This window comes from Protomyctophum bolini (genome assembly GCF_963924005.1).
Source record: "Protomyctophum bolini genome assembly, chromosome: 16".
Taxonomy (NCBI): Eukaryota; Metazoa; Chordata; class Actinopteri; order Myctophiformes; family Myctophidae; genus Protomyctophum; species Protomyctophum bolini.
Window position 1 is genome coordinate 3,799,058 of NC_137877.1, and position 17,487 is coordinate 3,816,544.

A 17,487-nucleotide genomic window follows, 5' to 3' on the forward strand; every position below is an offset into this window, starting at 1 on the left:
AGATTTAGTCGACAGAAAATCTTATGATATTTAGTCGACTAAAACTAGACACTAAAAGAATTCCAGGTGACTAAAAATGTGACTGAAACTAAAATGAAAACAATTCACGAGACTATGACTAAAAAAACTAAAATCAAAATTGTCCGCCAAGAACAACAACACTGGTACCGCCGCGGAGGACTGCGGAGGTGGTTCTGACGAGCGTAGTGGTGACGTAATGGTGGTCAGAGTGGGCTGTTGATTCATGATTGAAGTGATTCAACGGAACTCAGTGGAGTGGGGAGGGGGACGGGGGGACGGGGATGTTGACGTACACGCCATGCTTCATGTGGCTTTTTTTTGTATTGATTCACGCACCTTGACTTTGGCCCGGTGAAACCTTGCAGACTGAGACTGTCTTCACTCTTCAAAGGCCAGCCTTGATGTCGGTTCATATAGTAACAGGTCAGCAACACTCTTCACACCTTCCTCTGCACAGCGGGGTGGTTTGAGGATTCTGTTGACAGTGGAAAACTAGAGGAAAGATTGTAATGTAAACTCACCTTATGTAGCACTGGTTGGAAACTGCTCTTCTGTGGCAAACTATTGCCTGCATACTATTGTCTGCATTTGGGTGCTTATGTTTCTTTAAGCCCTGTAATTGGACACTCAGGCATGATGGGAGCATGAGTTCAAGTCCGTTGCTCTCCCCAGGTTGGCGGAGGGTGTGTAGAGCCCAGGATCACAGTAGATGATTGGCACAGGGGTGAAAAATGGGTTACAAAATCGTGGGATAAAAAAATAAATACAAAAAAAAGCCCTGCAATTGTTTTAGTATACTTTTAGTATACTGTAGTTAAAGTATAGGTATATATACCGTACTTATGTGTGGTATTGTATTATACGCATACAATGGAAAAATAAATAATTTGAATCAGAAAAATTACACCTGACCATAGTGACAGGTTAGCAACACCAGAGGACCTTCTTTGTGGGGTGGAGAAAAAAAAGAAAGATTGTAATGTAAACTCAACTTATTTAGCACTGGTTGGAAACTGCTCTTCTGTGGTGGCAAACTATCGTCTGCATTTGAGTGCTTATATTTCTTTAGGCCCTGTAATTGTATTAGTATACTTTTAGTATACTGTAGTTAAAGTATAGGTATACCGTACTTATGTATGGTATTGTTGTATAATTGTATTAGCATACAATAGAAAAATAAATACATTTTGAATCAGAAAAATTACACCTGGCCATAGTAACGGGTTAGCAACAATCTTCAACCCTTCCTCACTGAGGATTCTGTTGACAGTCGGAAAACCAGAGGACCTTCTTTGTGGGCGAGGGAAAGATCGTAATGTAAACTCACCTTATTTAGCACTGGTTGGAAACTGCAAACTAGTGTCTGCATTTGATGTCGGTCCATATAGTAACAGGTCAGCAACACTTCACACCTACCTCAAAGCGGTGGTTTGAGGATTCTGTTGACACTGGAAAACCTTGCAGACTTGCCGAGGCTTCCTTTTGTGGGGAGAAAAAAAAAGAAAAAAGATTGTAATGTAAACTCACCTTATTTAGCACTGGTTTGGAAAACTGCTCTTCTGTGGCGAACTATTGTCTGCATTAGAGTGCTTATAGAGCGTTTCTGTGGGATCGCATGTCTTTTTTTATGAGCTATGAAGAGATGTTAGAATAGCTGACACGGTCTATCCCGGGCTGCCGATGGAGCGGCGCTGTCAGGTCAGGTCTTGCATCTTTTCTCAGGGAAGAGACAAAGCAAGGCCTTTTAAGGTATAGCAGAGAGAGAGAGAGAGAGAGACATAGAAGGCGTGCAGGCTCTCCTGTATGTGTCATTATGTTCCCATGGTCGTGGTACTGTATGTACTGTATAATGGTACTGTATGGCGCCCGTCTCAGGGCTCAGTTGGAACATTATTATCGAAGGATGAAACCATTGGATTTTGATTGTGTGTCAACTCCATAGCATCACCGCCACATGCTCTTAACCCATTCTGGACTGAAAAAATAAAAAAAAGGCTTCAAAATCTATACCATTTTTCAGAAAAACCCCATGTTTCTATGTCAGTGGGTGCTCAACCTTTTTCATGTCAAGGACCCCCAGAATTATCTCTATTAGGCCACGAACCCCCCCCCATCTCAAAATGTGTAGGTCCAGGGACCCCCCCCGCCCAGAAGCCAATATTTTAGTTTAAAATGTTCGCTCTGAAATATATATTCAAAGATTTTGCACCACATTTTCACGACTTTTCAAAAATAGCAGACCTATACAAGCTCGTAGCGCGCCACTCGGTGGCGCGCTATGAGCTATTTTTGAATAGCTAAAGCATGACATAATGCTTTAAAACACCAAAAGGGGGTTCCCGCCCAAAATTGCGTTAATAATGGCTTACAATTGAATCAGCGATGGATTGCAAAAAGCCATTGGCTGTAAATTGGCTTTGGCGGCATTGATCATTGATCCCTGATCCCGGAGGTCGAAGGAAGAGCCCCCTTTCGTCCGACCCGACCCGCACCTGATCAGTTTGTGTTGACTCTCTCGTTTGACTTAATTATCCGGGTGGTGGGGGCTACGAGGATTAGATTATTTTTCCCCGAAATGTTCCAGAATGGGAGATGTGATTAATGAATCAATGAGTTGTTTCTTCTCGCGGAAAAGGCCCACCGTCTCCGTGGAGTTGAATCAAAGTGCGGTGCTCAGCCAAGATACCAGAAATATGGCTGCTGGAGAGAGAGAAATAAGTACAGTTTCCATTATTAATGAGCATAAAAGCATAACTCTTTTTATTGCCAAATATGCTGATGAAAAGAAGGGCCCTATAAGAGCAATGGTGCATGGAATAATAATAAAACCACATGTCCCATAAGTCACGTTGTTTATGAGGTCACACACCGGTGGAGGGCATGGATGATACCTTTTTATAGTATATATGAATAGAGACATCACCCTGAGGTGAAATGGACATAGTGGCCGGATTTGGTATTGCAGCGCTGGGGCCAATTCTGGTCCGTTGTATCATTGTGCAACGTTCATGATGACACGTGAACGCTGTTTCACACGCTAACGCTGTTTCATACGTGGACGCGTGCAGTGATAGTCAACGGCAGCGCGTTCACGATTTGGCCCAATCCATCCCAGAATGCACTCTGTTCCTATACCCGGAAGGAAGAGTGAAATCACCTCATGCGCTTTTGAGCAACTTTCTTTCAATCATTTTATTTTTCATGTTTGCACAAACTGATACATGACTCACATATACATACAGACTAACCGACATACATTATACATACGTCCATACATCATCTTCTTCTTACTACTTATATAATTATTCATGTAGACTTAGAGATCATAAAGCCTTTGTTCTTAACAAGAATGGTTCCTTAATTTGCCAAACCTCTTGATAATATTTCTTTGTATTCTACTCCCATGTATTCCACAACTGGGGGCTTAATGCAAGTGGATGAGGAGGAGAAATCCGGTGCCATCTCTATTCATACAGTGTATACTCTAAGGATGAGATGGATAAGTCTCAATATTAGCTGTGAGGGCTACAGCTACGCCTACTGTATTTAAAAACACAACGATCAGTGGGCGGTGCGATGTGAACCTTGTGAAACACAAAGAGACAACAGCTCATAGAGATCTGAATCACCCGAGGGAACGTGCTCCCTGAAGAACTAGTAAAAACCAAAAAGAAAAACGTCTTAACCTCTGCCCTCTGCTGTTAATTTCCTTTGAATATTCCTCTGGGGGCAGTACAGTGCAGTGCAGTACAGTGCAGTACAGTACAGTACAGTACAGTACAGTACAGTGCAGTGCAGTGCAGTGCAGTGCAGTGCAGTGCAGTACAGTACAGTGCCCAATAGAATGTGGATAACAGGACGTCTGCCCGTTTGGTCAGTGGGATCCGCCTATGGTTTCATTCCCATTAACAACAATATATGCACGTTCTGAATGCCCCTGCCGACAGATCCAGTAGCGCAGCTCGGAATCTGTTCTTAAGAGATTGATTACAAGACCTCGCTGAACATCCCTGACCCCATAGCCTGTTCCAGGCCATGGAGGTTAGTTAAAGGTAGCCTTTATTTATTTTTTGAGTGGTGCAACCACTCCCTAACGGAGCTGTGTGTGTGTGTGGGTGGGTGGCTGGCTGGCTGGCTGGGTGGGTGGGTGCCTGGCTGGGTATGAGCACGAAAATAGCATGGTTGTTTTTCACCACCTGTGCACAACCTAAAACACACACACACACACAATACAGTGACAGTACAGTACAGTATAGGGTACAGTAGAGGGACCCCCACACGGTAACTCTGTCATTCCTCAACCGTTTCGGACGCGGGGCGGCTCGCCGGAATCGGGCCGGCACCCTGGGTGCGTTACTGTGGGTCTGGAACCCCCCCCCCCGGGGACCCCCACACGAAGTTGCACCACTTACTTCACACGGGTGTGATTTTTAGTGAGGGTTCTCTGAAGCGGGAGGTTCTTCCATGTGGGAGAAGGACAGGTCAGTGTCTGGGTCCATCCAGGTGTCTGGGTCCATCCAGGTCTAAAGTCTGCCTGTCAGTTTGTGACAGCGTGAGCAGTCAACTGGATGGAGGCAGCAGCGCGCTGAGGACCCCCCTCCTCCCCCTCCCCTCTCCCCCTCATACCTCTGTGTGCACAGCATACATTGATGCACACTACAGGATCTGGCAGGGAGGGAGGGAGGGAGGCCGCTGTGGGTTGAACTGGGAGGGAGGGAGGGAGGGAGGGAGGGAGGCCGCTGTGGGTTGAACTGATGGCCTCACCTGGTTCCAGCACTCCATTTAAAGTGGACACGAAAGGCCTGCTTGCCATTAAATGACACAGCGGGGGCTGCTGTAGTTCCGTGTGCCTTGCCAGCCAGTCAGTCGTCCAATCAAACGGGTTGACCTTATAGTCGCTGCCTTAGCGGTAAACGCTCCAAACGGAACACAGAGAGGTATAGAATAGCCTATAGCTGGATGTGGTTCTTTTCTTTTGTTATTGGCTGACCAATTAAATGGAAAAGAAAGGTATTGGCTGACCAATTAAATGGGAAAGAAAGGTATTATTGGCTGACCAATTAAATGGAAAGAAAGGAGGAGAACGGGGTGAGAGATTGAGATGATGATTGGGCGATGGGTGGACGGGCGGACGGACGGGCGGGCGGACACATGGAGGGAATTGTTGAAGACAGTCAGGGCTATAGGGCACAACCAATGAAAAAAATCACACCTGTGTGAACTGAGTGGTGCAACTCCCCTCTCTCCCCCCCCTCTCCTCTCTCTCTCTCTCATTTGCAGGCAACAGTGCAGCACTAATACTATCTCTCTCTCTCTCTGTTTCTGGCACAACAGCACCCCTACTGGTAGTCAGTCATACTGGTGCTCATGAACACATACATAGTTGAACCAACAACACTTGGTCCTTGAGCAAGACACTGAACCCCAAATTGCTCCTGATGTGCTGGTTGGTGCCTTGCATGGTTTCCGCTGCCATCGGTGTATGAATGTGTGAATGTAATGCACAATCTATGTAAAGAGGCGCTATATAAATGCACCATTTAACCATTTACATATACTGTAGGTGAACACGGACATTGCTGTTCCTTGGAGTGGGTTGCACCACTCAAAAAAATGGTGGTGTGAGTTCCCGGTCGGGTTTCATTGAACAAAAATGTCATTCGTTTGTATTAGATAAGATGCCAGTAGATATAGCATCAGAACTAGGGGTGCAACGGTTCAGTTACACCTCGGTTCGGTTCGTACTTCGGTATGGGGGCCACGGTTTCGGTTCGGTTTCGGTACAGTAAAAAAAAAAAATCACACCTGTGTAAAGTGAGTGCAACTCTGTGTGGGGGTTTCCGGGGGGGGGGGGGGGGGCAGGAATGCGCCCAGGGTGCCGGGCCGGTTCCGAACTGCCGCCCCGTGTCCGAAACGGTTGAGAAATGACAGAGTTACTGTGTGCCGGTCCCTCTACTGTACTGTACTGGCACACACGAAATCATCATATACAGTTAATATGGGCATGTGTTTGTGTGTGTGTGTGTTAGGTTGCACACAGGTGGTGAAAAGCAACCATGCTGTTTTCATGCTCATACCCAGCCAGCCAGGCAGGCACCCACACACATAAGTCCAAGGGACTGGCTTGCACCACTCAAAAAGTTTATTTATAGCATTATCTTTTATTCTTTTTTTAGCATATATTATTTTATTAGGCATTTTTGCCTTTTCATTATTTAAAGGGGGGAAAAAAAACTTATATTGCTATTTTAATGTGCCTCATCATTATGTTCAAGGGAAAAAATAATGCACCTATGCGCTCACACGTGGTGCAGACTCCACATGCAGGGAGGAGAGGAGAGCTCCCTGGGAAGGGGAGGAATTCACAGCAGAGTGCCGTGTCGCACAGAAACATTTACAAAAGTTTACAATAAAGATCTCTGCATGAGATATTATGCTTATATTATTAGAAGAAGGGTTTCTATCTACAGTCATGGATTGGACATAGAGTATTTTGTTGGGACTTTTCAGACGGAATATTCTTATCCTGCTCCGGGTGGACAGAGCAACAACAACGAGTTGTTTTTGCTCTCTCTCTCCCTTTTTAGCACTCAAACAGCGAGTGCAGATGCAGAAGCAGATCTGAACAAGACGGTGCTTAGAAGCCTGTTGATTCGAGGTTACTCCGCTGTGTGTGTCTCTGTGTATGACGATCAATAATTATTCCACCGAGTGGTCTTTGCGAGGGCTGGATTCTCCTCATCATGCCGTCTCTCTCTCTGTGTGTGTGTGTGTGTGTGTGTAGGGGGTGGGCCGACAGAGTGCTACACTTCTGTGACCGAAAGAGTGCTAGACTTCTTAGTAGGACGGTGTGTGACCGATAGAGTGCTAGACTTCTAAGTAGGACGGTGTGTGACCGAGAAATACATTCTTCGCAGCTGTAAGAAATGAATTAATGCAAACCGAAAAAGCGCGGTTCATTAGAGCGCATTGAACCGTGTATGCAGAACCGAACGGTTCGGTTTTCGGTTGAAAACCGCTGCACCCCTAATCAGAACATTGACCCATATCTCAGCAACTGCCTCACAACATCATTAAATGAAAAGTACCACATTTATAGTGCAATTCAATGGATAATATGATATGATTATGTTGCTATATCACAGTGAAAGCCCTTTAACCTGCTGTCCGATAGCGTCTGGTTGATCTGTCTGTCCTTGTGAGCAGTGTTGTGTTTGGCAGCAAATTCTTATTTTAGTTTAGTCATAGTCTTTGGAATAAAACTTAATTTAGTTTTAGTCACATTTTAGTCACCTGGAATGTTTTAGTGATAGTCTAGTTTTGTGTCATAAGATTTTAGTCGACTAAATCTACAGTCGATTTAGTCGACTAAAATGTATTTTGGCGGTCCTTGATGCCGTCGTGATGACATATTTTTACACTTGCTGAAAATAGCAGATCTACAAGCTCCCAACGCTTGTAGATCGCTGCGACGCGTTGTGAGCTTGTAGATCTGCTATTTTCAGCATGAATCCAAGTGTAAAAATGACTTACAGTACACTGGATCTCTTGTCCACTACTCCCTTCCTAACATTTTAGTCTAGTTTTTATTTGTTGACGAAATTATCAATATATTCAGTCTTAGTTTTAGTCATCGTAGCATACTTTTTATTTAGTTTTTATTCCGTTTTTTTGCCAGTGAAAAAAGGTAGTCGACGAACATATTTTGTCTTAGTTTTTTAGTCGAGGAAAACAACCCTGCGTTGTGAGACGAGGGACAGGGATCAGCAGGCGTTGCGTTCTGAACTCTTTGTCTGTTCCATCGGTTCTGATTGTTTCTCTGGCATGCTGAGGGCAGGTTTATCTGAATTGCTGCTCGGGTCGATCCTGACCCGGTGTGCCTGTCTTTAAGTAGACGGATCCATAAAACTAAATGCTTAGGAGTGTTTTGGGTTGCACACAGCAGAGACAAACGCTGACATGGTTGCCAAGTGGATCATTTGTCTTTTTTACATTGGATTGAAAGTTTAGTGAAGTCTCCTCTCCGGTCTTTTACACCGACCGGCGCTAGTAGGCACCAAACTTTACTTTATCATATGGGGTGATATCCGTCACAGCTTGGCCAGACATGCTGCGTAAACAAAGCATTTGTGATCTGATCACTCTACTTAAAGGTTTAATAAGGAAGTTTAAGAAGGAGATTCACTGTGGACAATGTTGAGCTGATCGGCTGTGATGTGGTAAACAAAGTTTTTTGGTACGGACAAAGAAACTGCTATGGGTAATTTAACCCATTCTGACCTGAGATCAGATTCATACGAGGTTTCCACTGGACACACACTACTAGTCTGATTAACCCATTCTGACCTGAGATCAGATTCTAAAAAAATGTCAGTCGTTCTCCGATTAAAAAAAAAAAAGCAGACTTACAAGCTTGTAGCGTGCCACTCGGTGGCGCGCTACGAGCTTGTAGATCTGCTATTTTTCAATAGCTAAAGCACGACACGATGCTAACACCAAAAATGGGTTCCCGTTCAGAATGGGTTAAGGACAGACATCTTTGCCAGGCTTTACATGAAATTAACTTCTGATGTCTCTCGGCCATGCAAAATCTAATTTGTGCGCCCACCACCTGATTGCCCCATGACAGATCTGGCGGACACCGGGGGAACGTTTAAATTAATTAAGAGTATTTAGAATCAGCTCTCTGCTTAAAGCATGCAGAAGAATTATACACTTGAACGCTATATAGCACAACTATTCACAACTATTCTGGGGGGGCCTAACATTTGTCAAAAATGTCTCTACAAACTCAATTTGGGAGGATTAAAAAAAAAGCCGACCAACTAAGTACAGACCCTAATCACTTAAGTACGATATTCATTCATCAAGTATTAGGCAGTGGTTGGAGGCTGTAGCAATTATGAGTTGATCATAGACGGTCAAAATCAGACACTCAGACGGAACGACAGACATACAGACAGACAGGCTGCTTTCCACGGATGGGCACTAACAACCAGTCCACAGTGGTGGAAAGTAACTATGTACAGTATTTGTACTTTGCTTGAATATTTCCAATTGCCAGTATACTTTTACTTCTACGCCACTACATCTCAGGCTGCTGGGCGAGCGATGGCACTTTGGCTGGCATGCCGGTCGCCATTATTACAGTAACCACTTCAGCCCTATACTGTATTGTACTGTATGTATATAGGAGATTTGAAAATAGCCTATATCTACAAGCATCTTCTTTTTGCCATTTAGACGTCTATTAAACTATAATCTGAGTTCCCAGAAGTTTTATTATTCACCACTAGGCGGGCGAGAAAAAAGGAACTTCTGGGAAAAAAGGAACGTATCCCTGTGAGGGAAGTACGTTGCGCTCAGAATCTGAGCCGACACTCCCCTTTCCGGTCTGAAGCACTGTGCATACCATGAAAATAGTCCGAAGGGAATCCAATTCCAAATTTAATTGTAGTAGGCAGTGGCGGAAACTCCGTGGGTTCAGAGGCGCGATTGAACCCCCTGGCATTTTGGCAAAGGCGCGACTGAACCCACTGCATTTTGGCAAAATATATCTATATGCACTGCAGTAAATTATGCACCCACTGACTGTCCACTGAAATTTCCCCTCCCCAGTGGTCATGTTGTCATGCACGTAGTCACATACCTTTACGAGGGGTTACACAAGATAGGTGTTGGGCCGCGGCGCATGCCGCATTCAAATGCTAATAAGGTGGCTTTTGTTCGAAAAAACAAAACTCGTTTTTTTTCCACCGCTGGGGGGGGGGGGGGGGGAGGGGGCGTGGCTGCTTGAACCCCCTGCCGTTATAAGAACTTTCCGCCGATGGTAGTAGGCCACCACCGCTCAAGGAGCAATTGTTTCCCTTCCGTCTTATTTAGATGTAGCGCCCACTCCATGTGGAACCCGCCCCTGTCTTTTGATTCGCATTTCATTTGAAACGCAACGCACTGGGCCACGCCCCTGCTGCACAGGATCTGAGGCCAATTTTCCTAGACTAATTAAACTATACAAAAATGCTCAGTGGGACATTGCAGTAGTACTGATACCTTTTACTTATAAGTATAACAAATGTGAGTACTTTTTTTCCCCCCTGCCAGCAGCAGTGCACAGGTCAGGGGTGTGCCAGCTAGCGGGCCGGTCAGGGGTGTGCCGGCTAGCGGGCCGGCCCCTGGTGACAGCAGTGGGGGTGGCAGTGCAAGGGGGGCACGCAGGAGTGTAGAGGGGGGGGCGGAGGGGGGACGGGGGGGGTGTTGGGGGTGAGATAACCCATTCTGGGCGGGAACCCCACCTTTTGGGTGTTTTAATCATTCTGTTCTACTTTAGCTATTGAAAAAAAATAGCAGACCTACAAGCTCATAGCGCGCCACCGAGTGCCGCGCTATGAGCTTGTAGGTCTGCTTTTTTTGAAAAATCGATAAAAATGTGGTGCAAAACTTTGAATATATATTCTTTCAGAGTGAACGTTTTTTTAACTCTTAAACTCTTTGCTTCTGGGGAGGTAAACTGGAACAACACACTGTATTTTCAGATGGGGGTACATATAATTTTTGGGGGTCCTTGACATGGAAAAAGGTTGATAACCAACTGACAGAAAACTGTCAGGATTTCAGAAGACATTCAGACGACATTCGAGTCGTCCTCAGGTCCAAAGGGGATAAAGCCTGGCTGGGGACACTCTCTCTCTCTCCCTCTCCTCTCCCAGCTGCCACCTGGCACAGGCACCATGCAGCGCCCCGTCGTACAGCCCTGGCTGGCCCAGAAAAAGTAGAACAGGGGAAGGGATTCATCCACAGCCCCCAACGAGCCTCATTCAGCTGACATAAAATCAACCCAGGGCCAGTTGGTGATGCTGTGCCCGTGTCCTTCTTCCCTCTCTCAAAGAGAGAGAGAAATCGCTGTACCGAAGAAGAGAGACAGGGAAACATCCAGGCGCAAATTCCATTCCACCGCCATTCCTCCCTTCCCCCCTTTTTTAACCCATTTAGGCCTCACGTCGAATTTTTAAAATGTATTTTTTTTCTTTCAGAAAAACCTCATGTTTCTATATCAGTGGTTCTCAATATTTCATGTCAAGGACCCCCAGAAAATATATGAAATTGGCCGCTGACCCCCCCATCTGAAAATATGTTGTTTCAGGGACCACCTCCCATGAAGCAAAAAACGTTCGCTCTGAAAGAGTATATTATTCAAAGCTTTGCACCACATTTTTCAAAAATAGCAGACCTACAAGCTCGTAGCGCGCCACTCGGTGGCGCGCTATGAGCTTGTAGATCTGCTATTTTTCAATAGCTAAAGCATAACATACTGCCATAACACCAAAAGGGGTTCCCGCCCAGAATGGGTTAACGCACACAGCCTCGAGTAATAGTCCATAATTTTTTACTTTATGGAGTCGATCATTAAATGCTTTACGCAATAAAAGTTAACCACACAACCGGAGAGACACTTCCCTTTTTGCCTGATTTGTTTTTCGGTCACACTCGCAAGCCGTTGCCTTTAAAGGGGTTGCAATATAGCGCAGCTATTAGCCTGGATGATGGATACATAGGGAGATGTCTTTAGCAGGAAGACGTGGAGAAGTGCATGGTGTGTGTGTGTATATATATATATATATATATATATATATGTATTAAATAAGATGTACTGAGGCAATTCACTACTGTCTACGCCTGCCGATGGAGCAGTGCTGTAACACGCATGATCGCACGTGTGCACACACACAGACACACAGACACACATCACGTGCACAGACACACAGCACGTATACAGACACACACACGCGCACAGACACACACGCTACGTGCACAGACACACACGCTACGTGCACAGACACACACGCTACGACTACGTGCACAGACACACACGCTACGTGCACAGACACACATCCACGTGCCACACTATAGACTAGAGACGATTTATTATTATATAATGTTTGTTTTTTATAAATATAACATTTTAGCTCCAGGCCATTTACAATATGTGTGTGGTTTGTTTCATGTTTTATCTTGTGGATAATATATAACTCTAGAGACATGCACATATTTCAGTTTTTTGGCCATGATGTGAATATGAAATTTGTCAACCTTTATACTATAACCTTAAACTCTAAAAGTCTGTCTTAACCCATTCCGGGCGGGAACCCCTTTTGGTGTTTTAAAGCATTGTTATACTTTAAAATGTGCCTCAAACCTTTTAATATAATTATATTCTTTCAGAGTTTCAGTTTTGAACTCAAATCTTTGCTTCTGGAGGGTCCCTGGAACAACATATTTTCAGATGGGGGTCGGCGGCATATTACATATATTTACAATATTACAATTCTTGGGGTCCTTGTCTTGATATGAAATATTGAGAACCACTGATATAGAAACATTTAAAAAATACTTTATGAATTTTTTTCGACGTCAGGCCTAAATGGGTTAAGCATAGACATGGCCCAGAAACATTAATGTCTCCACTCTCTCTCTCCCTCTCTCTCTCTCCACACAAGGTCGCTTTTCTGCCTGGTGTTACTATCCTAGTGGGGACTTAACCCATTTTGGGTTGGAACCCCTTTTTGGTGTTAGCACTATGTTATGCTTTTGCTATTTAAAAACAGCAGATCTACAAGCTCATAGCGCGCCACCGAGTGGCGCGCTATGAGCTTGTAGGTCTGCTATTTTTGAAAACTCAGGATTTATAGAAGACATTTTTAGAATCTGATCTCAGGTCAAAATGCGTTACAGAACCACCGCCGCACACACACACAGCACTTGAAATGAGCTAGTCGTCTGAGCCATGCCGTGTCTGCCTTTACTTGGCAGAGTACAATGTAGTAAGGTCTAGGGGGAGGGGGGGTTAGGTTGGGGGGAATTACTGGCATCATTTCCACTCCCCTGTGCAAAGCAATGATTGGCTACGTCAAATCCGTGGGCCAGTTTATATCGCCAGCTGCTCAGGAATCCTTGGCCCGGTTCTATGCGCCGCAACGCCGCCGTGGTCGTCTGATCCGTTCAATATGAAACGGAACCAGAGCCACTTCCAATCCAATACACATCCAAGCCTGACAGCAGAGCAGCAAGCAGCAGCACTATGGAAAAGGAAAAGACGTTTTGGAAGTAAAATATTTGTGAGATTGCCTCTCGTTCTCTCTCTCTCTCTCTCTCACTGAGCATGAATAATTCAAGGCAGTCTTTATGGGCGCACGCACGCCACACGCACGCCACGCACGCACAGTGCCCAAAAAACCTGCAGCTGTACAACAAAACAATTCACTTTCTCAAACAGCTGCTGAAGCTCTCTCTATTGGCTCCTGTGAGAATTCACTTTGTGTCTGTCTGGGGCTGCAGCGAGCGCTGCTACATCACCGACTCACTTTGTGTTAAAATTAGATTGGAAGATACATCACGAGTGTCTGTCATCAATCTGATTCACTATGTCTCTCTCTCTCTCTCTCTCACATGCTTCCAGGATGCCCCCCCCCCCTCCAAACCACCCCCCCCCCCTCCTCCTCCACCTCCCAATTGCTCTCTCTCTCGTGTTAGATTGGGAGTCCCATTAACTACGTTGCCATCAATCACAGCCTCAACGCGCCGTGTTTGTTTCTGGAAAGTCTTTGATACGATTACAGTACCAGGCTCTTCTTCTCCTTTCTCTCTCTCTCTCTCTCTCTCTCTCTCTCTCTCTCTCTCTCTCTCTCTCTCTCTCTCTCTCTCTCTCTCTCTCTCTCTCTCTCTCTCTCTCTCTCTCATCCTTCACATCAGCCCCGGGTTTGGAGATGTGTTACAATCACGTCCTCCTTTCTCTCTCTCTCTCTCTCTCTCTCTCTCTCTCTCTCTCTCTCTCTCTCTCTCTCTCTCTCTCTCTCTCTCTCTCTCTCTCTCTCTCTCTGCTTCGGCGATGCGCCTCGCCTCGCGGCTCCGCTCCTCGGCTCGCGGCTCCGCTCCTCGGGAAGGGACCAGAGATTAATCCATTTTGGGTGGGAACCCCTTTTGGTGTTTTTAAAGCATTGTTATACTTTAGCTATTGAAAAATAGCAGATAGCAGATCTACTCTGTGCCGTAGTGTGGCACAGAGTGCCGCGCTACGAGCTTGTAGATCTGCAATTTCTTTAAATCATGAAAATGTGGCGCAAATCTTTGAATGTATATCTTTTCAGAGCGAACGCTTTTAACTCAAATCTTTGCTTCTGGGGGGGTCCCTGGAACTACATATTTTCAGATGGGGGTCGGCGGCCAATTACATATAAACTTGGGGGTCCTTGACATGAAAATGTTTGAGAACGACTGACACATACTGTAGAAACATGAGGGTTTTTCAGATAACTGTCCTGATTTAGAGAAGGTATTTGTAAGAATGGTTGCCAGGTCAGAACGTGTTAAGCGCCGGGGCCTGAAACACGCTGCCTGTCACAGGTATCTCTCTGCTCGCTGCCTGATAAGGGTTCGCTCTGCTCGCTGCTCAAACAGGCCTGTCAAGTAGAAACACAGGGGAGAGAAGACACTCTGGACTTATGCTGTTTTAATCACACATCCCATATTATCTTTACAAGGAGAGCATTGTGGCGTTACTCTGCAGGGCTCGGAAGTAAAAAAAAAACAAAAGAAAAGTGAGGGGCGCTTGCATGCCACGCTATCGCCCCTGCTATGCACTGGGGGTGCTGTAGCCCCTGCTATGCACTGGGGGCGCTGTAGCCCCTGCTATGCACTGGGGGCGCTGTAGCCCCTGCTATGCACTGGGGGCGCTGTAGCCCATGCTATGCACTGGGGGCGCTGTAGCCCCTGCTATGCACTGGGGCGCTAGCCGCGCTATAGCCCCTGCTTTGTACAGCTTTGTGTGTTTGTTTTTATGAGCACGGGATGTGATGATTTGATTGGCATATTCGCATATTCGCAGATACCGCGATATGACCTAATAAGGGGCCGATCCGATACTTTTCCCGATACCGATACAGTATCGGGACATCTCTAATGACGATATACACTCTCAGAGTTATGAAAACACCTTGTATAAGAGACACCTGCTCATTGCTATTGAACATCATTCCTGTTAATATATATAGTCTTTGTCCCTTGGAAACCTCATATTTCCAAAATGGTAACCTTTCAGGATTCAAATTCAAATTAAACGTACGAAAAATGGGAAGATCTACAAACTGTAAACATGTCGCTTTGCGACTTTTGATCTTGTATATCTGCTACTTCTGATGCTATTTTGACGCTGCAGTATGATCATCAAGGAGGAGCTCTATAACGTACGAAGAACATAGTTAAAACATGGAGATAGATGAGAGGTTTCTGCCCAACAGCAGCAGCAGCGATACTGTATATAGCATTCAGGAGAAGGTTATTGAGCTGTGCTTTCTCTGCAAGGGCTTAATGCCTCATCTTTTCCTGTGTTGTCACTTGGAGCCAGATGACGTGTGAAACATATACAGTACATTGTATACAGTAAGCTTACTGTATACATTGTATACAGTAAGCCATAAACACCCCCCCCTGCACAGCTGTACATAATGCATATAATGGCGCGGGGACGCCGCGAGGTGTGTGTGGTCAGCGCTAAGCTGAACTAGCGGGTCAAAGGTCACTGCGGCAGGTCATTATTGGACTGAACTGGCAGTGCATTAGCCAATCACATCCATCGGTACACACGACACGCCGGGGGGGCAATAAACACAATGTAAACAGAGCACGAGGGGTCACATCGTCAGACCCTCATAACAGCCCACCAATCACGTCAGACCCTCAGAACAGCCCACCAATCACGTCAGACCCTCATAACAGCCCACCAATCACGTCAGACCCTCATATAACAGCCCACCAATCACGTCAGACCCTCATAACAGCCCACCAATCACTGGGACGAGGGGGGGGGGGGGGGTTGTTGAAGGAGAACGCGCTGTGCCGTGCATCATTTCATTAGTCCGTCCATTGATTGGTTGTGAGAGCTGAAAGATGTGGCGATTGGGTAATTCCTCGCCTCGGTTGGCCCCTCAGGGTGGACACGTTGTAAGTCAGGCGAGTAAAAAGAAAGGCGTCGTTTTATGTAAAGCCGATAAGTCGGTACGGCTGGCCTGGTGGCGACCACAGGGTTAATAGATTGACCGTATTGTCTCACATCATATAGTCTGCCCTCGCTGGGAGCTCTCTCTCTCTCTCTGTGTGTGTGGCTGTCACTCTGTCTTTGCCTCTCTCTCTCTCGCTCTCTCTCTGCCATGTGGCTGTCACTCTGTCTTTATGTTTTTTTTTTTCTCTCTCTCTCTCTCTCTCTCTCTCTCTCTCTCTCTGTGTGTGGCTGTCACTCTGTCTTTATTTTTCTCTATCTATCTCTGTGTCTCCCTCATTGCTGTCTGTCTGTCTCTCTCTCTCTCTCTCTCTCTCTCTCTCTCTCTTTCCAAAGGCAATTAACGTCTTTCATTGGATGGAATCAGAGGCATAATGTGAGTAATGCAATTATAGCTGAGGTGGAGCCAGACAGACAGACAGACAGACAGACAGACAGAACAGCGCCAGGCCAGTCAGACAGAACGGAGAACAGAGAACAAGGCCAGGCGAGACAGACAGACAGACAGACGGTAAGGGAACACAAGGGTCTTTAATGGAGGGCCATAGACGCTGCTTCTTGTTGACGTTTCAGGGAAGAACAAGAGAGTCTAGTGGAAAAGTCTGATTAACCCTTTACCACCTCAGAACCAACCCATTACCACCTCAGAATCACCCCATTACCACCTCAGAACCACAATGTCTTCTAAAGCCTAACCGTGTTCTGAAAAACATATGTTGCTATGTCAGCGGTGCTCAAACTTTTTCATGTCAACGACCCCCACAATTGTATGTATTTGATAGCTACCGACCCCCCCCCAATCTCAAAATATTTTGTTCCAGGGACCCCCAGAAGCAAAGATTTGAGTCAAAAATTTTCACTTTAAAAAATAATATATAGTATTAAAATTTAAAATATTTGCATACATTTTGAAGATGTTTCAAAAAATTGCAGATCTACACGCTCATAGCGCGGCAACAAGTGCTATTTTTTTATGCTTAAAGTGGTAAAACTAAAATCTAAAATGACACGGACGCTTTCCCGGTTTGAATGGTTTAATTACTGTCAAATGATGGAAGCTCCTATAAGTCACAATCAATCCCGCCGCGGCGAGGTGACGTTAATGTTGATATTCAATTATGCTTCCATTGTTCCCAACAGCAGATTGCGTGATATTGTTTGGTGACTCAGCCGCCAACCGCTGGCAGAAGCTTTAGAAGCCGCGGTTTGATTTTGAAGCTGTTTCTTTGAATTGTTTCCGAGTCAACGCGACCTGGGGGTGGGTAGATATTGTTTTTGTTGTGTTGTTTGATGATTCACGGCCGACAGACAGCGCTGATTGTTGGAGGACCTACTGGAGACAAAGTGATACGTACTGTCTGCTTCTTATATAATCAAGCAATAATATCTCAAAGCAATGCAAATCATGCACGTGGTAT

The 17,487-nt window shown here is 45.5% G+C and overlaps 2 protein-coding genes across 2 annotated transcripts in view; one reads left to right on the forward strand and one right to left on the reverse strand.

The window, feature by feature from the left end:
• The window catches only part of LOC308331078 (frizzled-7-like), a 456,379-nt gene extending 444,237 nt beyond the window's left edge, over positions 1-12,142 (reverse strand). The window contains exon 1 of the mRNA XM_080786223.1: positions 12,130-12,142. The gene's annotated coding sequence lies outside the window, so the exon portion shown is untranslated. The remainder of the gene's footprint in view (positions 1-12,129) is intronic.
• lrp1bb (low density lipoprotein receptor-related protein 1Bb) overlaps positions 1-17,487 on the forward strand; it is a 634,358-nt gene that overhangs the window by 6,828 nt on the left and 610,043 nt on the right. The window lies entirely within an intron of this gene.